This window comes from Hyla sarda, unplaced genomic scaffold (assembly GCF_029499605.1).
Source record: "Hyla sarda isolate aHylSar1 unplaced genomic scaffold, aHylSar1.hap1 scaffold_2177, whole genome shotgun sequence".
NCBI lineage: Eukaryota > Metazoa > Chordata > Amphibia > Anura > Hylidae > Hyla > Hyla sarda.
The window spans coordinates 1-24,248 of NW_026608847.1; the positions used below are offsets into that span (position 1 = coordinate 1).

Sequence of the window (24,248 nt, forward strand, 5' to 3'; positions counted from 1 at the left end):
CAATCCATTAGTGCAATGGATGGCTGGAAGCATTTGTCTTTGCCTTTGCAATACCACAGAAGCCAATGCATGGTCAATGTACAGCAATGACACACCTGTGTGAACAGCCAGGAGACCCCCCCCCCCATGTTATGTTACATAGTTTACATAGTTAGTACGGTCGAAAAAATACATATGTCCATCAAGTTCAACCAGGGAATTAAGGGGTAGGGGTGTGGGCGCAAAAAAAATATTGGGGAAGGGATGAGATTTTATATTTCTTCATAAGCATTAATCTTATTTTGTCAATTAGGAACATTCAGCACCACCCGCTATCAAGGCAGCTGCCTATCATGTCATGCCCTACCTGCACAGGTGTGAGCTGGCTACTCAAATGATCCAATTAAGGAGGCCATTTAGTCAGCAGCAGCAGAAGTCCCTGTGCCTGGACGCTCCAACAGCGGCCAGACACAAGCAGAAGCAGCAGAAGCAGCAGCAGCAGCACCACCTTTTGTTTTTTGGCTGCAGCAGCAGCAAGGCCCACAGGGCTGGCTAGCTGGCTAGCCAGCAAGCAGGTAGCAATGAAAGTAGGAATCTTTCTTTTTAACCCTGTAAGGGGGGGTGGTGCACTGTACCCGAAGATACTGCCATATCGGGTCAATGCATAGGGCGACGGAAGCAAGCTTCGAAATCGGCCCCCGTTCTCAAAAATCCATTTAATATATGGTCCCCAGATAGGGGACGTATCAGATATTAAACTGATAAGAACAGATACTACACTTGATCTTAGCCAAAAGGCCGAGAAGCGATAACCGTGAAAGGGGCGGGCCCAACAGGTCCCCTTCATGGGCACTATCACTGCTTGCTGTCAGGGAGGCTGCCAGACAATTTTCCATGCACACTCTGGGCTGGGGGGCAGTCAACCACCAGTACACACAGCAGAACCTAAACCCATACCATTATTGCTATGCAGCAAGACAGGGGCCCCATTGCACCTCCCACGGGGCCTTTTTAAATGCAATCCATAACCCGGATTTGCCAGGAACCCTTCTACTCCCTCCTACTTGCATGTGACACTGGGCTTAGGATCTGCATAGGAAACACACACACAAGCACACACCTACCTTTGTTGCCTGCAGATGCCTCCTTGGCTGTCCCCAAACGGTATCAAACCAACACCCACGGGAAGCTGTAAGCATAGAGGACATGCCTGCACCCCATTGGACTTACCTGTGTGGGTTTAAACCCGGGTTATTTGACAACCTATGGCGGTGATGGTTCTGCTCAGGCAGAGCAGTGCTGATGCTCCTCATAAAGCTGTCGCTGCTGTGAAGGTTCTAGGTGACATCACAAATCCCTATGGTTACATACACCAACAAAGCTGGGTTGTTGTTGTTTACACTCTGCAAGGCCTGTGGAAGTGAGTGACATCATAGCACTGTAGTTCTGAGGGTTCTAGATGGATGCAACAATCTCCTGTTGCTTCTATGAAGGCCATAATAGACGACATCACCAAACAGCTCCATAGTCACATACACAGCAAAGGAGAGATGTTGTTTACACCTAGTGATGTCAGTGGTATTGAGTGACATCACAGCACAGTGCTAAGGCTCCTGGGGCCTGGGACACAGCAGCGGCTGCAATATCTCAACGGAGAATACGTTTATATATATGTGTGTGTGTGCGCGTATATATATATATACTATATATATATATATAATATTATATATATATATTTCTCCGCCCGAAATCACTTTTAAACCCATTTCCACCTTTTTTTCCCTTCTCTTCCTCTTACTTTTTTTTCACGTTTTTTTTACGTTTTTCTCCTTTTCGCCTCTTTTCTGGGCGTATTATTCTTCTTTTTCTTCTTTTTTTCGTCTAATGCATACCCCATCAGTGCAGCAATGCTTATTCAATACTCGCCAGCAGATGGAGACACTGGGGATAATTTTCTAAGGATTTATACTGATTTTTCCTGTCTGAATTTGTCGCACAGAAAGTTGCAGGCCAAATATGTGTGACATTTCTGCGACTTTAGCTTCTAGAGCATTTTTACAACATTATACATAGGTGCTGAATACATAAAAAGCGACTGTTCAGCGACAGACAAGTCGCATCGGCTGAAAGTAGGCCAGAATGTCAGTCCTATGTTGGAGCAAGGTTTAGATACAGTCTAAAGTATAGATCTCAAAGTCTGTGCACAGAATTTAGCAAGGGCCTCGCACCTTCTGATGCATCAGGTAGGTGCACAATAGCATAGCCTAACCCTCTGTACTTTGGTCTATATTGATGCGGGACATAGACAGCCAGCTGATGACCAATCCATTAGTGCAATGGATGGCTGGAAGCATTTGTCTTTGCCTTTGCAATACCACAGAAGCAATGCATGGTCAATGTACAGCAATGACACACCTGTGTGAACAGCCAGGAGACCCCCCCCCATGTTATGTTACATAGTTACATAGTTAGTACGGTCGAAAAAAGACATATGTCCCATCAAGTTCAACCAGGGAATTAGGGTAGGGGTGTGGCGCGATATTGGGGGAAGGGATGAGATTTTATATTTCTTCATAAGCATTAATCTTATTTTGTCAATTAGGAACATTCAGCACCCACCCGCTATCAAGGCAGCTGCCTATCATGTCATGCCCTACCTGCACAGGTGTGCTGGCTACTCAAATGATCCAATTAAGGAGGCCATTTAGTCAGCAGCAGCAGAAGTCCTGTGCCTGGACGCTCCAACAGCGGCCAGGACACAAGCAGAAGCAGCAGAAAGCAGCAGCAGCAGCACCACCTTTTGTTTTTTGGCTGCAGCAGCAGCAAGGCCCACAGGGCTGGCTAGCCAGCAAGCAGGTAGCAATGAAAGTAGGAATCTTTCTTTTTAACCCTGTAAGGGGGTGGTGCACTGTACCCGAAGATACTGCCATATCGGGTCAATGCATAGGGCGACGGAAGCAAGCTTCGAAATCGGCCCCCGTTCTCAAAATCCATTTAATATATTGGTCCCCAGATAGGGGACGTATCAGATATTAAACTTGATAAGAACAGATACTACACTTGATCTTAGCCAAAAGGCCGAGAAGCGATAACCGTGAAAGGGGCGGGCCCAACAAGGTCCCCTTCATGGGCACTATCACTGCTTGCTGTCAGGGAGGGCTGCCAGACAATTTTCCATGCACACTCTGGGCTGGGGGGCAGTCAACCACCAGTACACACAGCAGAACCTAAACCCATACCATTATTGCTAAGCAGCAAGACAGGGGCCCATTGCACTCCACGGGGCCTTTTTAAATGCAATCCATAACCCGGATTTGCCAGGAACCCTTCTTACTCCTCCTACTTGCATGTGACACTGGGCTTAGGATCTGCATAGGAAACACACACACAAGCACACACCTACCTTTGTTGCCTGCAGATGCCTCCTTGGCTGTCCCCAAACGGTATCAAACCAACACCCACGGGAAGCTGTAAGCATAGAGGACATGCCTGCACCCCATTGGACTTACCTGTGTGGGTTAAACCCGGGTTATTTGACAACCTATGGCGGTGATGGTTCTGCTCAGGCAGAGCAGTGCTGATGCTCCTCATACATAAGCTGTCGCTGCTGGTGAAGGTTCTAGGTGACATCACAAATCCCTATGGTTACATACACAACAAAGCTGGGTTGTTGTTGTTTACACTCTGCAAGGCCTGTGGAAGTGAGTGACATCATAGCACTGTAGTTCTGAGGGTTCTAGATGGATGCAACAAGTCTCCTGTTGCTTCTATGAAGGCCATAATAGACGACATCACCAAACAGCTCCATAGTCAGCATACACAGCCAAAGGAGAGATGTTTGTTTACACCTAGTGATGTCAGTGGTATGAGTGACATCACAGCACAGTGCTAAGGCTCCTGGGCCTGGACACAGCAGCGGCTGCAATATCTCAACGGAGAATACGTTTATATATATGTGTGTGTGTGGCGCTATATATATATATATATATATATATATATATATATATATTATATATATATTTCTCCGCCGAAATCACTTTTAAACCCATTTCCACCTTTTTTTCCCTTCTCTTCCTCTTACTTTTTTTCACGTTTTTTTTACGTTTTTCTCCTTTTCGCCTCTTTTCTGGGCGTATTATTCTTCTTTTTCTTCTTTTTTTTTCGTCTAATGCATACCCCATCAGTGCAGCAATGCTTATTCAATACCGCCAGCAGATGGAGACACTGGGGGGATAATTTTCTAAGGATTTATACTGATTTTTCCTGTCTGAATTTGTCGCACAGAAAGTTGCAGGCCAAATATGTGTGACATTTCTGCGACTTTAGCTTCTAGAGCATTTTTACAACATTATACATAGGTGCTGAATACATAAAAAGCGACTGTTCAGCGACAGACAAGTCGCATCGGCTGAAAGTAGGCCAGAATGTCAGTCCATGTTGGAGCAGGTTTAGATACAGTCTAAAGTATAGATCTCAAAGTCTGTGCACAGAATTTAGCAAGGGCCCTCGCACCTTCTGATGCATCAGGTAGGTGCACAATAGCATAGCCTAACCCTCTGTACTTTGGTCTATATTGATGCGGGACATAGACAGCCAGCTGATGACCAATCCATTAGTGCAATGGATGGCTGGAAGCATTTGTCTTTGCCTTTGCAATACCACAGAAGCAATGCATGGTCAATGTACAGCAATGACACACCTGTGGTGAACAGCCAGGAGACCCCCCCCCCATGTTATGTTACATAGTTACATAGTTAGTACGGTCGAAAAAAGACATATGTCCATCAAGTTCAACCAGGGAATTAAGGGGTAGGGGTGTGGCGCGATATTGGGGAAGGGATGAGATTTTATATTTCTTCATAAGCATTAATCTTATTTTGTCAATTAGGAACATTCAGCACCCACCCGCTATCAAGGCAGCTGCCTATCATGTCATGCCCTACCTGCACAGGTGTTTGCTGGCTACTCAAATGATCCAATTAAGGAGGCCATTTAGTCAAGCAGCAGCAGAAGTCCTGTGCCTGGACGCTCCAACAGCGGCCAGACCACAAGCAGAAGCAGCAGAAGCAGCAGCAGCAGCACCACCTTTTGTTTTTTTGGCTGCAGCAGCAGCAAGGCCCACAGGGCTGGCTAGCTGGCTAGCCAGCAAGCAGGTAGCAATGAAAGTAGGAATCTTTCTTTTTTAACCCTGTAAGGGGGGTGGTGCACTGTACCCGAAGATACTGCCATATCGGGTCAATGCATAGGGCGACGGAAGCAAGCTTCAAAATCGGCCCCCGTTCTCAAAAATCCATTTAATATATGGTCCCCAGATAGGGGACGTATCAGATATTAAACTGATAAGAACAGATACTACACTTGATCTTAGCCAAAAGGCCGAGAAGCGATAACCGTGAAAGGGGCGGGCCCAACAAGGTCCCCTTCATGGGCACTATCACTGCTTGCTGTCAGGGAGGCTGCCAGACAATTTTCCATGCACACTCTGGGCTGGGGGGCAGTCAACCACCAGTACACACAGCAGAACCTAAACCCATACCATTAATTGCTAAGCAGCAAGACAGGGGCCCATTTGCACTCCCACGGGGCCTTTTTAAATGCAATCCATAACCCGGATTTGCCAGGAACCCTTCTTACTCCTCCTACTTGCATGTGACACTGGGGCTTAGGATCTGCATAGGAAACACACACACAAGCACACACCTACCTTTGTTGCCTGCAGATGCCTCCTTGGCTGTCCCCAAACGGTATCAAACCAACACCCACGGGAAGCTGTAAGCATAGAGGACATGCCTGCACCCCATTGACTTACCTGTGTGGGTTAAACCCGGGTTATTTGACAACCTATGGCGGTGGATGGTTCTGCTCAGGCAGAGCAGTGCTGATGCTCCTCATAAAGCTGTCGCTGCTGTGAAGGTTCTAGGTGACATCACAAATCCTATGGTTACATACACAACAAAGCTGGGTTGTTGTTGTTTACACTCTGCAAGGCCTGTTGGAAGTGAGTGACATCATAGCACTGTAGTTCTGAGGGTTCTAGATGGATGCAACAATCTCCTGTTTGCTTCTATGAAGGCCATAATAGACGACATCACCAAACAGCTCCATAGTCACATACACAGCAAAGGAGAGATGTTGTTTACACCTAGTGATGTCAGTGGTATTGAGTGACATCACAGCACAGTGCTAAGGCTCCTGGGCCTGGACACAGCAGCGGCTGCAATATCTCAACGGAGAATACGTTTATATATATGTGTGTGTGTGCGCGTATATATATATATATATATATATATATATATATATATATATATATATATTTCTCCGCCGAAATCACTTTTAAACCCATTTCCACCTTTTTTTCCCTTCTCTTCCTCTTACTTTTTTTTCACGTTTTTTTACGTTTTTCTCCTTTTCGCCTCTTTTCTGGGCGTATTATTCTTCTTTTTCTTCTTTTTTTTCGTCTAATGCATACCCCATCAGTGCAGCAATGCTTATTCAATACCGCCAGCAGATGGAGACACTGGGGATAATTTTCTAAGGATTTATACTGATTTTTCCTGTCTGAATTTGTCGCACAGAAAGTTGCAGGCCAAATATGTGTGACATTTCTGCGACTTTAGCTTCTAGAGCATTTTTACAACATTATACATAGGTGCTGAATACATAAAAAGCGACTGTTCAGCGACAGACAAGTCGCATCGGCTGAAAGTAGGCCAGAATGTCAGTCCATGTTGGAGCAGGTTTAGATACAGTCTAAAGTATAGATCTCAAAGTCTGTGCACAGAATTTAGCAATGGGCCTCGCACCTTCTGATGCATCAGGTAGGTGCACAATAGCATAGCCTAACCCTCTGTACTTTGGTCTATATTGATGCGGGACATAGACAGCCAGCTGATGACCAATCCATTAGTGCCAATGGATGGCTGGAAGCATTTGTCTTTGCCTTTGCAATACCACAGAAGCAATGCATGGTCAATGTACAGCAATGACACACCTGTGTGAACAGCCAGGAGACCCCCCCCCCCATGTTATGTTACATAGTTACATAGTTAGTACGGGTCGAAAAAAGACATATGTCCATCAAGTTCAACCAGGGAATTAAGGGGTAGGGGTTGTGGCGCGATATTGGGGAAGGGATGAGATTTTATATTTCTTCATAAGCATTAATCTTATTTTGTCAATTAGGAACATTCAGCACCCACCCGCTATCAAGGCAGCTGCCTATCATGTCATGCCCTACCTGCACAGGTGTGCTGGCTACTCAAATGATCCAATTAAGGAGGCCATTTAGTCAGCAGCAGCAGAAGTCCTGTGCCTGGACGCTCCAACAGCGGCCAGACACAAGCAGAAGCAGCAGAAGCAGCAGCAGCAGCACCACCTTTTGTTTTTTGGCTGCAGCAGCAGCAAGGCCCACAGGGCTGGCTAGCTGGCTAGCCAGCAAGCAGGGTAGCAATGAAAGTAGGAATCTTTCTTTTTAACCCTGTAAGGGGGTGGTGCACTGTACCCGAAGATACTGCCATATCGGGTCAATGCATAGGGCGACGGAAGCAAGCTTCGAAATCGGCCCCCGTTCTCAAAAATCCATTTAATATATGGTCCCCAGATAGGGGACGTATCAGGATATTAAACTGATAAGAACAGATACTACACTTGATCTTAGCCAAAAGGGCCGAGAAGCGATAACCGTGAAAGGGGGCGGGCCCAACAAGGTCCCCTTCATGGGCACTATCACTGCTTGCTGTCAGGGAGGCTGCCAGACAATTTTCCATGCACACTCTGGGCTGGGGGGCAGTCAACCACCAGTACACACAGCAGAACCTAAACCCAATCCATTATTGCTAAGCAGCAAGACAGGGGCCCATTGCACTCCCACGGGGCCTTTTTAAATGCAATCCATAACCCGGATTTGCCAGGAACCCTTCTTACTCCTCCTACTTGCATGTGACACTGGGCTTAGGATCTGCATAGGAAACACACACACAAGCACACACCTACCTTTGTTGCCTGCAGATGCCTCCTTGGCTGTCCCCCAAACGGTATCAAACCAACACCCACGGGAAGCTGTAAGCATAGAGGACATGCCTGCACCCCATTGGACTTACCTGTGTGGGTTAAACCCGGGTTATTTGACAACCTATGGCGGTGATGGTTCTGCTCAGGCAGAGCAGTGCTGATGCTCCTCATAAAGCTGTCGCTGCTGTGAAGGTTCTAGGTGACATCACATAATCCCTATGGTTTACATACACAACAAAGCTGGGTTTGTTGTTGTTTACACTCTGCAAGGCCCTGTGGAAGTGAGTGACATCATAGCACTGTAGTTCTGAGGTTCTAGATGGATGCAACAATCTCCTGTTGCTTCTATGAAGGCCATAATAGACGACATCAACCAAACAGCTCCATAGTCACATACACAGCAAAGGAGAGATGTTGTTTACACCTAGTGATGTCAGTGGTATTGAGTGACATCACAGCACAGTGCTAAGGCTCCTGGGCCTGGACACAGCAGCGGCTGCAATATCTCAACGGAGAATACGTTTATATATATGTGTGTGTGTGCCGCGTATATATATATATATATATATATATATATATATATATATATTTTCTCCGCCGAAATCACTTTTAAACCCATTTCCACCTTTTTTTCCCTTCTCTTCCTCTTACTTTTTTTTCACGTTTTTTTACGTTTTTCTCCTTTTCGCCTCTTTTCTGGGCGTATTATTCTTCTTTTCTTCTTTTTTTTCGTCTAATGCATACCCCATCAGTGCAGCAATGCTTATTCAATACCGCCAGCAGATGGAGACACTGGGGGATAATTTTCTAAGGATTTATACTGATTTTTCCTGTCTGAATTTGTCGCACAGAAAGTTGCAGGCCAAATATGTGTGACATTTCTGCGACTTTAGCTTCTAGAGCATTTTTACAACATTATACATAGGTGCTGAATACATAAAAAGCGACTGTTCAGCGACAGACAAGTCGCATCGGCTGAAAGTAGGCCAGAATGTCAGTCCATGTTGGAGCAGGTTTAGATACAGTCTAAGTATAGATCTCAAAGTCTGTGCACAGAATTTAGCAAGGGCCTCGCACCTTCTGATGCATCAGGTAGGTGCACAATAGCATGAGCCTAACCCTCTGTACTTTGGTCTATATTGATGCGGGGACATAGACAGCCAGCTGATGACCAATCCATTAGTGCATATGGATGGCGTGGAAGCATTTGTCTTTGCCTTTGCAATACCACAGAAGCAATGCATGGTCAATGTACAGCAATGACACACCTGTGTGAACAGCCAGGAGACCCCCCCCCCATGTTATGTTACATAGTTACATAGTTAGTACGGTCGAAAAAAGACATATGTCCATCAAGTTCAACCAGGGAATTAAGGGGTAGGGGTGTGGCGCGATATTGGGGAAGGGATGAGATTTTATATTTCTTCATAAGCATTAATCTTATTTTGTCAATTAGGAACATTCAGCACCCACCCGCTATCAAGGCAGCTGCCTATCATGTCATGCCCTACCTGCACAGGTGTGCTGGCTACTCAAATGATCCAATTAAGGAGGGCCATTTAGTCAGCAGCAGCAGAAGTCCTGTGCCTGGACGCTCCAACAGCGGCCAGACACAAGCAGAAGCAGCAGAAAGCAGCAGCAGCAGCACCACCTTTTGTTTTTTGCTGCAGCAGCAGCAAGGCCCACAGGGCCTGGCTAGCTGGGCTAGCCAGCAAGGCAGGTAGCAATGAAAGTAGGAATCTTTCTTTTTAACCCTGTAAGGGGGTGGTGCACTGTACCCGAAGATACTGCCATATCGGGTCAATGCATAGGGCGACGGAAGCAAGCTTCGAAATCGGCCCCCGTTCTCAAAAATCCATTTAATATATGGTCCCCAGATAGGGGGACGTATCAGATATTAAACTGATAAGAACAGATACTACACTTGATCTTAGCCAAAAGGCCGAGAAGCGATAACCGTGAAAGGGGCGGGCCCAACAAGGTCCCCTTCATGGGCACTATCACTGCTTGCTGTCAGGGAGGCTGCCAGACAATTTTCCATGCACACTCTGGGCTGGGGGGCAGTCAACCACCAGTACACACAGCAGAACCTAAACCCCATACCATTATTGCTAAGCAGCAAGACAGGGGCCCATTGCACTCCCACGGGGCCTTTTTTAAATGCAATCCATAACCCGGATTTGCCAGGAACCCTTCTTACTCCTCCTACTTGCATGTGACACTGGGCTTAGGATCTGCATAGGAAACACACACACAAGCACACACCTACCTTTGTTGCCTGCAGATGCCTCCTTGGCTGTCCCCAAACGGTATCAAACCAACACCCACGGGAAGCTGTAAGCATAGAGGACATGCCTGCACCCCATTGGACTTACCTGTGTGGGTTAAACCCGGGTTATTTGACAACCTATGGCGGTGATGGTTCTGCTCAGGCAGAGCAGTGCTGATGCTCCTCATAAAGCTGTCGCTGCTGTGAAGGTTCTAGGTGACATCACAAATCCCTATGGTTACATACACAACAAAGCTGGGTTGTTGTTGTTTACACTCTGCAAGGCCTGTGGAAGTGAGTGACATCATAGCACTGTAGTTCTGAGGGTTCTAGATGGATGCAACAATCTCCTGTTGCTTCTATGAAGGCCATAATAGACGACATCACCAAACAGCTCCATAGTCACATACACAGCAAAGGAGAGATGTTGTTTACACCTAGTGATGTCAGTGGTATTGAGTGACATCACAGCACAGTGGCTAAGGCTCCTGGGCCTGGACACAGCAGCGGCTGCAATATCTCAACGGAGAATACGTTTATATATATGTGTGTGTGTGCGTATATATATATATATATATATATATATATATATATATATATTTCTCCGCCGAAATCACTTTTAAACCCATTTCCACCTTTTTTTCCCTTCTCTTCCTCTTACTTTTTTTTCACGTTTTTTTACGTTTTTCTCCTTTTCGCCTCTTTTCTGGGCGTATTATTCTTCTTTTTCTTCTTTTTTTTCGTCTAATGCATACCCCATCAGTGCAGCAATGCTTATTCAATACCGCCAGCAGATGGAGACACTGGGGGATAATTTTCTAAGGATTTATACTGATTTTTCCTGTCTGAATTTGTCGCACAGAAAGTTGCAGGCCAAATATGTGTGACATTTCTGCGACTTTAGCTTCTAGAGCATTTTTACAACATTATACATAGGTGCTGAATACATAAAAAGCGACTGTTCAGCGACAGACAAGTCGCATCGGCTGAAAGTAGGCCAGAATGTCAGTCCATGTTGGAGCAGGTTTAGATACAGTCTAAAGTATAGATCTCAAAGTCTGTGCACAGAATTTAGCAAGGGGCCTCGCACCTTCTGATGCATCAGGTAGGTGCACAATAGCATAGCCTAACCCTCTGTACTTTGGTCTATATTGTATGCGGGACATAGACAGCCAAGCTGATGACCAATCCATTAGTGCAATGGATGGCTGGAAGCATTGTCTTTGCCTTTGCAATACCACAGAAGCAATGCATGGTCAATGTACAGCAATGACACACCTGTGTGAACAGCCAGGAGACCCCCCCCCCATGTTATGTTACATAGTTACATAGTTAGTATGGTCGAAAAAAGACATATGTCCATCAAGTTCAACCAGGGAATTAAGGGGTAGGGGTGTGGCGCGATATTGGGGAAGGGTGATGAGATTTTATATTTCTTCATAAGCATTAATCTTATTTTGTCAATTAGGAACATTCAGCACCCACCCGCTATCAAGGCAGCTGCCTATCATGTCATGCCCTACCTGCACAGGTGTGCTGGCTACTCAAATGATCCAATTAAGGAGGCCATTTAGTCAGCAGCAGCAGAAGTCCTGTGCCTGGACGCTCCAACAGCGGCCAGACACAAGCAGAAGCAGCAGAAGCAGCAGCAGCAGCACCACCTTTTGTTTTTTGGCTGCAGCAGCAGCAAGGCCCACAGGGCTGGCTAGCTGGCTAGCCAGCAAGCAGGTAGCAATGAAAGTAGGAAATCTTTCTTTTTAACCCTGTAAGGGGGTGGTGCACTGTACCCGAAGATACTGCCATATCGGGTCAATGCATAGGGCGACGGAAGCAAGCTTCGAAATCGGCCCCCGTTCTCCAAAATCCATTTAATATATGGTCCCCAGATAGGGGACGTATCAGATATTAAACTGATAAGAACAGATACTACACTTGATCTTAGCCAATAAGAGCCGAGAAGCGATAACCGTGAAAGGGGCGGGCCCACAAGGTCCCCTTCATGGGCACTATCACTGCTTGCTGTCAGGGAGGCTGCCAGACAATTTTCCATGCACACTCTGGGCTGGGGGGCAGTCAACCACCAGTACACACAGCAGAACCTAAACCCATACCATTATTGCTAAGCAGCAAGACAGGGCCCATTGCACTCCCACGGGGCCTTTTTAAATGCAATCCATAACCCGGATTTGCCAGGAACCCTTCTTACTCCTCCTACTTGCATGTGACACTGGGCTTAGGATCTGCATAGGAAACACACACACAAGCACACACCTACCTTTGTTGCCTGCAGATGCCTCCTTGGCTGTCCCCAAACGGTATCAAACCAACACCCACGGGAAGCTGTAAGCATAGAGGACATGCCTGCACCCCATTGGACTTACCTGTGTGGGTTAAACCCGGGTTATTTGACAACCTATGGCGGTGATGGTTCTGCTCAGGCAGAGCAGTGCTGATGCTCCTCATAAAGCTGTCGCTGCTGTGAAGGTTCTAGGTGACATCACAAATCCCTATGGTTACATACACAACAAAGCTGGGTTGTTGTTGTTTACACTCTGCAAGGCCTGTGGAAGTGAGTGACATCATAGCACTGTAGTTCTGAGGGTTCTAGATGGATGCAACAATCTCCTGTTGCTTCTATGAAGGCCATAATAGACGACATCACCAAACAGCTCCATAGTCACATACACAGCAAAGGAGAGATGTTGTTTACACCTAGTGATGTCAGTGGTATTGAGTGACATCACAGCACAGTGCTAAGGCTCCTGGGCCTGGACACAGCAGCGGCTGCAATATCTCAACGGAGAATACGTTTATATATATGTGTGTGTGTGCCGCGTATATATTATATATATATATATATATATATATATATATATATATTTCTCCGCCGAAATCACTTTTAAACCCATTTCCACCTTTTTTTCCCTTCTCTTCCTCTTACTTTTTTTTCACGTTTTTTTACGTTTTTCTCCTTTTCGCCTCTTTTCTGGGCGTATTATTCTTCTTTTTCTTCTTTTTTTTCGTCTAATGCATACCCCATCAGTGCATGCAATGCTTATTCAATACCGCCAGCAGATGGAGACACTGGGGGATAATTTTCTAAGGATTTATACTGATTTTTCCTGTCTGAATTTGTCGCACAGAAAGTTGCAGGCAAATATGTGTGACATTTCTGCGACTTTAGCTTCTAGAGCATTTTTACAACATTATACATAGGTGCTGAATACATAAAAAGCGACTGTTCAGCGACAGACAAGTCGCATCGGCTGAAAGTAGGCCAGAATGTCAGTCCATGTGGAGCAGGTTTAGATACAGTCTAAAGTATAGATCTCAAAGTCTGTGCACAGAATTTAGCAAGGGCCTCGCACCTTCTGATGCATCAGGTAGGTGCACAATAGCATAGCCTAACCCTCTGTACTTTGGTCTATATTGATGCGGGACATAGACAGCCAGCTGATGACCAATCCATTAGTGCAATGGATGGCTGGAAGCATTTGTCTTTGCCTTTGCAATACCACAGAAGCAATGCATGGTCAATGTACAGCAATGACACACCTGTGTGAACAGCCAGGAGACCCCCCCCCCATGTTTATGTTACATAGTTACATAGTTAGTACGGTCGAAAAAAGACATATGTCCATCAAGTTCAACCAGGGAATTAAGGGGTAGGGGTGTGGCGCGATATTGGGGAAGGGATGAGATTTTATATTTCTTCATAAGCATTAATCTTATTTTGTCAATTAGGAACATTCAGCACCCACCCGCTATCAAGGCAGCTGCCTATCATGTCATGCCCTACCTGCACAGGTGTGCTGGCTACTCAAATGATCCAATTAAGGAGGCCATTTAGTCAGCAGCAGCAGAAGTCCTGTGCCTGGACGCTCCAACAGCGGCCAGACACAAGCAGAAGCAGCAGAAGCAGCAGCAGCAGCACCACCTTTTGTTTTTTGGCTGCAGCAGCAGCAAGGCCCACAGGGCTGGCTAGCTGGCTAGCCAGCAAGCAGGTAGCAATGAAAGTAGGAATCTTTCTTTTTAACCCTGTAAGGGGGTGGTGCACTGTACCCGAAGATACTGCCATATCGGGTCAATGCATAGGGCGACGGAAGCAAGCTTCAAAATCGGCCCCCGTTCTCAAAAATCCATTTAATATATGGTCCCCAGATAGGGGACGTATCAGATATTAAACTGATAAGAACAGATACTACACTTGATCTTAGCCAAAAGGCCGAGAAGCGATAACCGTGAAAGGGGCGGGCCCAACAAGGTCCCCTTCATGGGCACTATCACTGCTTGCTGTCAGGGAGGCTGCCAGACAATTTTCCATGCACACTCTGGGCTGGGGGGCAGTCAACCACCAGTACACACAGCAGAACCTAAACCCATACCATTATTGCTAAGCAGCAAGACAGGGGCCCATTGCACTCCCACGGGGCCTTTTTAAATGCAATCCATAACCCGGATTTGCCAGGAACCCTTCTTACTCCTCCTACTTGCATGTGACACTGGGCTTAGGATCTGCATAGGAAACACACACACAAGCACACACCTACCTTTGTTGCCTGCAGATGCCTCCTTGGCTGTCCCCAAACGGTATCAAACCAACACCCACGGGAAGCTGTAAGCATAGAGGACATGCCTGCACCCCATTGGACTTACCTGTGTGGGTTAAACCCGGGTTATTTGACAACCTATGGCGGTGATGGTTCTGCTCAGGCAGAGCAGTGCTGATGCTCCTCATAAAGCTGTCGCTGCTGTGAAGGTTCTAGGTGACATCACAAATCCCTATGGTTACATACACAACAAAGCTGGGTTGTTGTTGTTTACACTCTGCAAGGCCTGTGGAAGTGAGTGACATCATAGCACTGTAGTTCTGAGGGTTCTAGATGGATGCAACAATCTCCTGTTGCTTCTATGAAGGCCATAATAGACGACATCACCAAACAGCTCCATAGTCACATACACAGCAAAGGAGAGATGTTGTTTACACCTAGTGATGTCAGTGGTATTGAGTGACATCACAGCACAGTGCTAAGGCTCCTGGGCCTGGACACAGCAGCGGCTGCAATATCTCAACGGAGAATACGTTTATATATATGTGTGTGTGTGCGCGTATATATATATATATATATATATATATATATATATATATATATATTTCTCCGCCGAAATCACTTTTAAACCCATTTCCACCTTTTTTTCCCTTCTCTTCCTCTTACTTTTTTTTCACGTTTTTTTACGTTTTTCTCCTTTTCGCCTCTTTTCTGGGCGTATTATTCTTCTTTTTCTTCTTTTTTTTCGTCTAATGCATACCCCATCAGTGCAGCAATGCTTATTCAATACCGCCAGCAGATGGAGACACTGGGGGATAATTTTCTAAGGATTTATACAGATTTTTCCTGTCTGAATTTGTCGCACAGAAAGTTGCAGGCCAAATATGTGTGACATTTCTGCGACTTTAGCTTCTAGAGCATTTTTACAACATTATACATAGGTGCTGAATACATAAAAAGCGACTGTTCAGCGACAGACAAGTCGCATCGGCTGAAAGTAGGCCAGAATGTCAGTCCATGTTGGAGCAGGTTTAGATACAGTCTAAAGTATAGATCTCAAAGTCTGTGCACAGAATTTAGCAAGGGCCTCGCACCTTCTGATGCATCAGGTAGGTGCACAATAGCATAGCCTAACCCTCTGTACTTTGGTCTATATTGATGCGGGACATAGACAGCCAGCTGATGACCAATCCATTAGTGCAATGGATGGCTGGAAGCATTTGTCTTTGCCTTTGCAATACCACAGAAGCAATGCATGGTCAATGTACAGCAATGACACACCTGTGTGAACAGCCAGGAGACCCCCCCCCCATGTTATGTTACATAGTTACATAGTTAGTACGGTCGAAAAAAGACATATGTCCATCAAGTTCAACCAGGGAATTAAGGGGTAGGGGTGTGGCGCGATATTGGGGAAGGGATGAGATTTTATATTTCTTCATAAGCATTAATCTTATTTTGTCAATTAGGAACATTCAGCACCCACCCGCTATCAAGGCAGCTGCCTATCATGTCATGCCCTACCTGCACAGGTGTGCTGGCTACTCAAATGATCCAATTAAGGAGGCCATTTAGTCAGCAGCAGCAGAAGTCCTGTGCCTGGACGCTCCAACAGCGGCCAGACACAAGCAGAAGCAGCAGCACCACCTTTTGTTTTTTGGCTGCAGCAGCAGCAAGGCCCACAGGGCTGGCTAGCTGGCTAGCCAGCAAGCAGGTAGCAATGAAAGTAGGAATCTTTCTTTTTAACCCTGTAAGGGGGTGGTGCACTGTACCCGAAGATACTGCCATATCGGGTCAATGCATAGGGCGACGGAAGCAAGCTTCGAAATCGGCCCCTGTTCTCAAAAATCCATTTAATATATGGTCCCCAGATAGGGGACGTATCAGATATTAAACTGATAAGAACAGATTTTTTTTTTTTTTAACTTGACTACCCTTACGGGGGCAACTTTATTAAAAATTAAATAATGTTAACAAAGTTGTCTAAATATGTCAATAAATACAGTTACATATAAATAACATATTTACAACATATTAAAACATAAAATGGGCACTTGGTGGCTTTACAAGATAGAATTCCATTCTTTTAAAAACCATTTTCTAGATAAAAGCGGAAATCTCTTCTTGTCTAAAAGATAGTACTGGTACATTTCATAAAAACAGATAGATAAAATGTCCTTCACAGATAAAACCTCATGCTTGAACAATAAAATATTCCTGGCCTTCCACAGAGCTGCCTTCACACAGTTTATGATCTTCCATGCAATAGTCTCTTGAGTCCGTGTTGGGCATTCCAGGCAACCATAAAAAACCACTGCAATATTTAAGTCTTTTAGTCCAGTTATCCTTTTTACCAGAGGGAGTATCTTTGTCCATATTTTCTGCGAGTAAAAACAAGTCCATATTAGATGGTGCACGGTCTCCTCTTGTCGGCATCCCTCCCTCGGGCAGGTTGCAGAGTTGGATAATCCTCTTCGGTGCTGGAATGCCCGGCATGGAAGACACTCGTGTGCGCAGCTCCAGGCCAGGTCCTTCTGTGAATTAAAAAGATAATTAATACTCAACATCTTCCAAATCTGTATACACTTCTGTTCGTTAAAATTTTTGATGGGAGTCACGGTACTGGTTTCTTTTATTTCCTTTAGTAGTTTTTTGCTATTGCACAGATCCTGAACACTTTTACCTTTAAAATTATATAAGTTTAAAATTTTTCCTAAAATCATGTATTGAGGGGGTAAATTCAAAGAATAAGGGCAACTTAAAACTGTAGAAAACCAGCCGTTCCTCCGCATAAAATAACCAGTATTAAAACGAACAAAATAAGACCAGTAGCTATCTTTAAAAACAGTAGTAAAACACATGCTAAAAAACTTTATTAAAAGGAAAGCTTTAAATTCTGGAAAATCCTTACCGCCCCTGGAGTTCGGTTTTATCACAATTTGTCTCTTTAATTTTTCGCTCTTAGAACTCCAAAAGAAAGTAAAACAAGCTTTTGTTATTTTCTTTAGAACCATTTCGGGGGGTGGGAAAACCAGACTTAAATACAATAAAATAGGTAAAAGCACCATTTTTGTAATTAAAACCTTCCCTTCCATTGTAAGTTCTCGCATGTTCCACATACATATTTTCTTATTTATTTTTTGAGCCACCAAGTCCCAGCTATTAAAACCATTATTAGACTCGTCAAAGGAGACACCTAAAATCTGCACCGACTCAGACACAGGGACGGGCACATCATACAAAGGCATTCCGCCTTTGTTTAAAATGTTACTTTTGTTAAAATTGACTTTAAAACCGGAGGCACAATTAAAATATTGAATCTGTTTTAGCGTCTTCTGAAGCGATGGGGTGTCCCTGCAAAACACCGCAACATCGTCCATGTACCCCACTACCTTCGCCTCTAGTCCCCCTCCTCCTGGCAGGGGGACTCCATGGATCTGCTTATCCTTTCGTATTGTACATAAAAGAGGCTCTATTGCGCAAATGAAGAGTAGTGGGGACAAGGGACACCCCTGCTTCACTCCGGAATTTAAAATCACGCCCTGTGTCTTAAAACCATTTACTAAAATTTTACTAGTACAGTTATCATAAAAAGCTCTAAGAGACAATAAAAAGCCATCAGGTATACCCATTTTCTCTAAAACCTTAAAAAGATAAAAATGTGACACCCTGTCGAAAGCTTTTTCAAAATCTATGGATAAAACCGCCAGCTTTCCTTTTCTTAATTTGGTGTCGCTAATTACATCCTTTAAAAGGTTTAGGTTCTCCCATAAACTCCTCCCAGGCACCCCACAGACTTGGTTTGTATGAATTATTTTATGGATTACGTTCTTTAAGCGGTTAGCACACAGTTTCGCCATTATTTTATAGTCGCAGTTCAGAAGGGTGATTGGTCTCCAGTTTTTGAGTTCCGACCGGTCTCCCTTTTTGAATAGCAGGGAGACATCACCCTTCTTCCATGAGCCTGGGAGGATTTTAGACTTAAAGACTTCGGTAAAAAGGGAGAACAAATCTTCTTTTAAAATACCATAAAAAGTAACATAAAATTCAATGGGTATACCATCCGGCCCAGGCACTTTACCTGTTTTAAAACTCTTGACGGTCTCTAAAATCTCCTGCTCTGAAATATTCTGCAATAAAAAAGACTGTGAGACAGGATCTAAAAAATTGGTGATCTCCTTTAACGAGTCATTCATAAAACATTCATCAATGTGTTTTACATTAAAAAGATCCGCATAAAACTCTTGCACCTTTTTTAAAATACCCTGTACATCATTCACTCCTTCAATGTTTTCTATTAACCTTCTATTTTCATGTATTTTCTTAAAAAAATACCTGGAGCAGGTCTCGTTTTCCTCAAGATGCTGTATTCGAGACCTAAAGATAATTTCTTTTCCTTTCTGCTCCAGGCACTTAGTTATTTCTTTTTTAAGATCATGTACCTCCTTCTCCACCTCCATCCCATGTGCTCTGAATTTGTACAGGGTTTGCAGACGAGTATTTAGGATATTATAAAATTCACGTTTTTCTTTAGCTTTCCTAACCCCAACACGGATAAAAAATTCTTTTATTTTTAGTTTCATTTTTTCCCACCAGATACTGGTGGGAGTGTTGGGGTCTTTTACTCGTCTGCATTCCTTGTAAAAGGTGATAAAATCTGATAAAACCTGCGGATCTTCAAAAAGGGACACGTTTAACTTCCAGGCATTCCTACCAGTTCTCCTTTTAAAATCACTTTTAACTTTAAAATACAATAATTTATGGTCAGAAAAAACATTGGTAAAAAGATCACAGTTAAAAGGCAGTACTTGATAAGAACAAAAAATAAAATCTATCCTGGAGCTACAGCTTGCATTGCTCCAGGTAACACCGTCTTCCTCTGGTACGTTAAAATTACATTTTTTAAAAACATCAGTGAGATTAAAATCTAAAATCAAGTTTTTTAACATAAAAGACGTCTTATCATAGTTCCTACTCACTGCGTTCGAAAAACGGCGTTCTCCCCTTAAAATACAATTAAAATCACCTGATAAAACAAGAGGACTAGAATTGTTAATAAAAAGGGGTAAAATCTCCAACATTTTTATTCTTTCATTCTTATCAGGAGAACCATAAAAATTTAAAAACTGCCATTTAATACCATTAATAAAAGCGCTGACCAATAAAATTCTGCCTGGTAAAATTTCGTTAAAACTCTCAATTAAAACGTTCCCTTTAAAAAGTATGGCGACCCCTGCTGATCTGGACTCATTTGATCCAGACCAGACTGATGGACCGTGCACCCAATCATCTTCATATTCTTTATAATTTAATCTGTGCGGGATGCCACATTCCTGCAGGAAAAGGACGGAAGCAGCAAAAACCGACAAGTAATTAAATAGGGCAACCCTTCTTACTCTGGCGCTCACACTTCTCACGTTCAAGGACAGACCGGACAACTCAGCCATGGGAATGTACAAGAAAACGTCTTACACCTCTGATTCCCCCTCCGAAGCCTCATACCCCCCAAAATCTGACTCAACTGTACGCATAGAGGAAGCAGGAGAGGAGGCACCATCACTCAGCCGACCCCCCTCCTCCATCATGATTGAGGCATAGTTGTTCTCGGGCATCCTGGCAATCAGGGCTCCAGACTCATTGGGTTCTTCCACCTCTTGCCCCTCCATAGGGGTCGGGTGTTCACTTAGTTCCGTCTCTGGTACCTCAGAGACGGTCACCCCTGAAACCTCCTCCTGGCAGGGAGGAGGGGGGGTATCCCCTATGGGGACCTGTGGAGGAACGTCACTTGGGTTCCCTGCATCCGCAGGTACTTCCATCGGCTCCCCCTGGACCGCCTCCGAATAGAGTCTTCTGGAGCCCCTCCGCCTTTTAACCTTCACCTCTCCACCCGGATCATCGCTCTCAGGGGGACCCTGAGCCAGAGGTTGCTGAGGAGCGGATTCGGCCGCCGTCCGCTCCTCTCTTAACCCAGCATGCTCCTGGGGGCCAGTTTTTTCACCACTTGCACGTTTTTTGGCCATCCTCTGCTCTTTAGGGTCCCCTCCTTTTGCCTGAGGGGGGTCTTTCTCCTTCTCCATCTCACCGCTTACCTCTTGTGGGGGGGTAATCACTGGCTCTGCTTGCCTCGGCTGGTGTCCCGGTTGCTGTCCTTGCTGCCTCCAGGGTTGCCACTGCTGCTCCGTCCTATGTCTGTGGGGACAAGAGGAGAAAAGGTGACCGAATTGTTGACAGAAATTGCACCTCCCTCCTCTTGTGCATTTCTCTGTCTCGTGCTGTGTGCTACCACATTTTTTGCATGTACTTTCACAGTTTTCTTTTGTGTGTCCATATCTGTGACACTTCCTGCAGTAGCTTGGCATCCCCGCATAAAAGAGGTCGCCACACATATTATTTATTTTAAAACGAGCTGGTGGTAGTTGTATTCCCCCTGGCAATCTGTCATCTTTTTTGCATGTAACCTGAAATCTCCACTTAGATGTCCAGATGCCACAGCTGTTCATGATTTTTCCTCTGCACTCAACCTTACTAAAATAGACTTGTAAAAACAACTCAACATCGTGTAGGTTGGCGAAAGGGGAATACATCTTTACTACCACCAGCTTAATATCGTCTAGAACGTGCTCAATAATCCGGACACCCTGAAGCTTTTTGTCTTTACTCGCAGCAACTCTGGTAACAAAATCTCTGTGGATGCCATTTTGTGTGAACGTCACATCAAAAATTTTACGCTTCGGGTAGTCCTGGATTGCCAATATCTCGCCCTTCTGTATTCCGAAAACTCCTCCGAGCACGTCCTCTACTACGAATTTCAAATCGTCCGCCCTTTTGGTATCATCCGTGAGAATGACTCTCACGGTGTTTTTGATCCTTGCGTATGCCGGCACAGAACCTGGATCCGGATCATCATCCATGGTTCTAACCTCTCTCCACCCGAAGGTCTTGAGAGGCGATCGCTACTCGTTACCCTGGGACTAGGCCCTCTCCCCAATAGCAACAAGTGGGTGAAGCCCAGGCAATAAACCTGGGCGATCCCACAAGGCCGAGGAGAGGGGTACCCGAGTACCTTCTGACCAGATCTCCTGTATTACTACACTTGATCTTAGCCAAAAGGCCGAGAAGCGATAACCGTGAAAGGGGCGGGCCCAACAAGGTCCCCTTCATGGGCACTATCACTGCTTGCTGTCAGGGAGGCTGCCAGACAATTTTCCATGCACACTCTGGGCTGGGGGGCAGTCAACCACCAGTACACACAGCAGAACCTAAACCCATACCATTATTGCTAAGCAGCAAGACAGGGGCCCATTGCACTCCCACGGGGCCTTTTTAAATGCAATCCATAACCCGGATTTGCCAGGAACCCTTCTTACTCCTCCTACTTGCATGTGACACTGGGCTTAGGATCTGCATAGGAAACACACACACAAGCACACACCTACCTTTGTTGCCTGCAGATGCCTCCTTGGCTGTCCCCAAACGGTATCAAACCAACACCCACGGGAAGCTGTAAGCATAGAGGACATGCCTGCACCCCATTGGACTTACCTGTGTGGGTTAAACCCGGGTTATTTGACAACCTATGGCGGTGATGGTTCTGCTCAGGCAGAGCAGTGCTGATGCTCCTCATAAAGCTGTCGCTGCTGTGAAGGTTCTAGGTGACATCACAAATCCCTATGGTTACATACACAACAAAGCTGGGTTGTTGTTGTTTACACTCTGCAAGGCCTGTGGAAGTGAGTGACATCATAGCACTGTAGTTCTGAGGGTTCTAGATGGATGCAACAATCTCCTGTTGCTTCTATGAAGGCCATAATAGACGACATCACCAAACAGCTCCATAGTCACATACACAGCAAAGGAGAGATGTTGTTTACACCTAGTGATGTCAGTGGTATTGAGTGACATCACAGCACAGTGCTAAGGCTCCTGGGCCTGGACACAGCAGCGGCTGCAATATCTCAACGGAGAATACGTTTATATATATGTGTGTGTGTGCGCGTATATATATATATATATATATATATATATATATATTTCTCCGCCGAAATCACTTTTAAACCCATTTCCACCTTTTTTTCCCTTCTCTTCCTCTTACTTTTTTTTCACGTTTTTTTACGTTTTTCTCCTTTTCGCCTCTTTTCTGGGCGTATTATTCTTCTTTTTCTTCTTTTTTTTCGTCTAATGCATACCCCATCAGTGCAGCAATGCTTATTCAATACCGCCAGCAGATGGAGACACTGGGGGATAATTTTCTAAGGATTTATACTGATTTTTCCTGTCTGAATTTGTCGCACAGAAAGTTGCAGGCCAAATATGTGTGACATTTCTGCGACTTTAGCTTCTAGAGCATTTTTACAACATTATACATAGGTGCTGAATACATAAAAAGCGACTGTTCAGCGACAGACAAGTCGCATCGGCTGAAAGTAGGCCAGAATGTCAGTCCATGTTGGAGCAGGTTTAGATACAGTCTAAAGTATAGATCTCAAAGTCTGTGCACAGAATTTAGCAAGGGCCTCGCACCTTCTGATGCATCAGGTAGGTGCACAATAGCATAGCCTAACCCTCTGTACTTTGGTCTATATTGATGCGGGACATAGACAGCCAGCTGATGACCAATCCATTAGTGCAATGGATGGCTGGAAGCATTTGTCTTTGCCTTTGCAATACCACAGAAGCAATGCATGGTCAATGTACAGCAATGACACACCTGTGTGAACAGCCAGGAGACCCCCCCCCCATGTTATGTTACATAGTTACATAGTTAGTACGGTCGAAAAAAGACATATGTCCATCAAGTTCAACCAGGGAATTAAGGGGTAGGGGTGTGGCGCGATATTGGGGAAGGGATGAGATTTTATATTTCTTCATAAGCATTAATCTTATTTTGTCAATTAGGAACATTCAGCACCCACCCGCTATCAAGGCAGCTGCCTATCATGTCATGCCCTACCTGCACAGGTGTGCTGGCTACTCAAATGATCCAATTAAGGAGGCCATTTAGTCAGCAGCAGCAGAAGTCCTGTGCCTGGACGCTCCAACAGCGGCCAGACACAAGCAGAAGCAGCAGAAGCAGCAGCAGCAGCACCACCTTTTGTTTTTTGGCTGCAGCAGCAGCAAGGCCCACAGGGCTGGCTAGCTGGCTAGCCAGCAAGCAGGTAGCAATGAAAGTAGGAATCTTTCTTTTTAACCCTGTAAGGGGGTGGTGCACTGTACCCGAAGATACTGCCATATCGGGTCAATGCATAGGGCGACGGAAGCAAGCTTCGAAATCGGCCCCCGTTCTCAAAAATCCATTTAATATATGGTCCCCAGATAGGGGACGTATCAGATATTAAACTGATAAGAACAGATACTACACTTGATCTTAGCCAAAAGGCCGAGAAGCGATAACCGTGAAAGGGGCGGGCCCAACAAGGTCCCCTTCATGGGCACTATCACTG

General features: G+C 45.1%; 8 non-coding genes and 2 pseudogenes across 8 annotated transcripts; all 10 read right to left on the minus strand.

Annotated features, from left to right (window-relative positions):
• Positions 1-598: 598 nt before the first annotated feature.
• Positions 599-789, minus strand: LOC130319833 (U2 spliceosomal RNA). The gene has a single exon (XR_008865893.1). It is a non-coding gene; the product is annotated as a U2 spliceosomal RNA (small nuclear RNA).
• A 2,088-nt stretch (positions 790-2,877) lies between these two features.
• LOC130319837 (U2 spliceosomal RNA) lies at positions 2,878-3,069 on the minus strand. The gene has a single exon (XR_008865897.1). It is a non-coding gene; the product is annotated as a U2 spliceosomal RNA (small nuclear RNA).
• A 2,107-nt stretch (positions 3,070-5,176) lies between these two features.
• On the minus strand, positions 5,177-5,367 carry LOC130319823 (U2 spliceosomal RNA). Its single transcript, XR_008865884.1, has one exon. It is a non-coding gene; the product is annotated as a U2 spliceosomal RNA (small nuclear RNA).
• A 2,097-nt stretch (positions 5,368-7,464) lies between these two features.
• LOC130319839 (U2 spliceosomal RNA) lies at positions 7,465-7,657 on the minus strand. Its single transcript, XR_008865898.1, has one exon. It is a non-coding gene; the product is annotated as a U2 spliceosomal RNA (small nuclear RNA).
• A 2,094-nt stretch (positions 7,658-9,751) lies between these two features.
• On the minus strand, positions 9,752-9,943 carry LOC130319836 (U2 spliceosomal RNA). The gene has a single exon (XR_008865896.1). It is a non-coding gene; the product is annotated as a U2 spliceosomal RNA (small nuclear RNA).
• Positions 9,944-12,029: 2,086 nt separating this feature from the next.
• On the minus strand, positions 12,030-12,222 carry LOC130319840 (U2 spliceosomal RNA). Its single transcript, XR_008865899.1, has one exon. It is a non-coding gene; the product is annotated as a U2 spliceosomal RNA (small nuclear RNA).
• A 2,082-nt stretch (positions 12,223-14,304) lies between these two features.
• Positions 14,305-14,495, minus strand: LOC130319835 (U2 spliceosomal RNA). The gene has a single exon (XR_008865895.1). It is a non-coding gene; the product is annotated as a U2 spliceosomal RNA (small nuclear RNA).
• A 2,069-nt stretch (positions 14,496-16,564) lies between these two features.
• On the minus strand, positions 16,565-16,772 carry LOC130319841 (U2 spliceosomal RNA; annotated as a pseudogene).
• Positions 16,773-21,798: 5,026 nt separating this feature from the next.
• On the minus strand, positions 21,799-21,931 carry LOC130319842 (U2 spliceosomal RNA; annotated as a pseudogene).
• A 2,074-nt stretch (positions 21,932-24,005) lies between these two features.
• On the minus strand, positions 24,006-24,196 carry LOC130319844 (U2 spliceosomal RNA). The gene has a single exon (XR_008865901.1). It is a non-coding gene; the product is annotated as a U2 spliceosomal RNA (small nuclear RNA).
• Between the last annotated feature and the right edge of the window lie 52 nt (positions 24,197-24,248).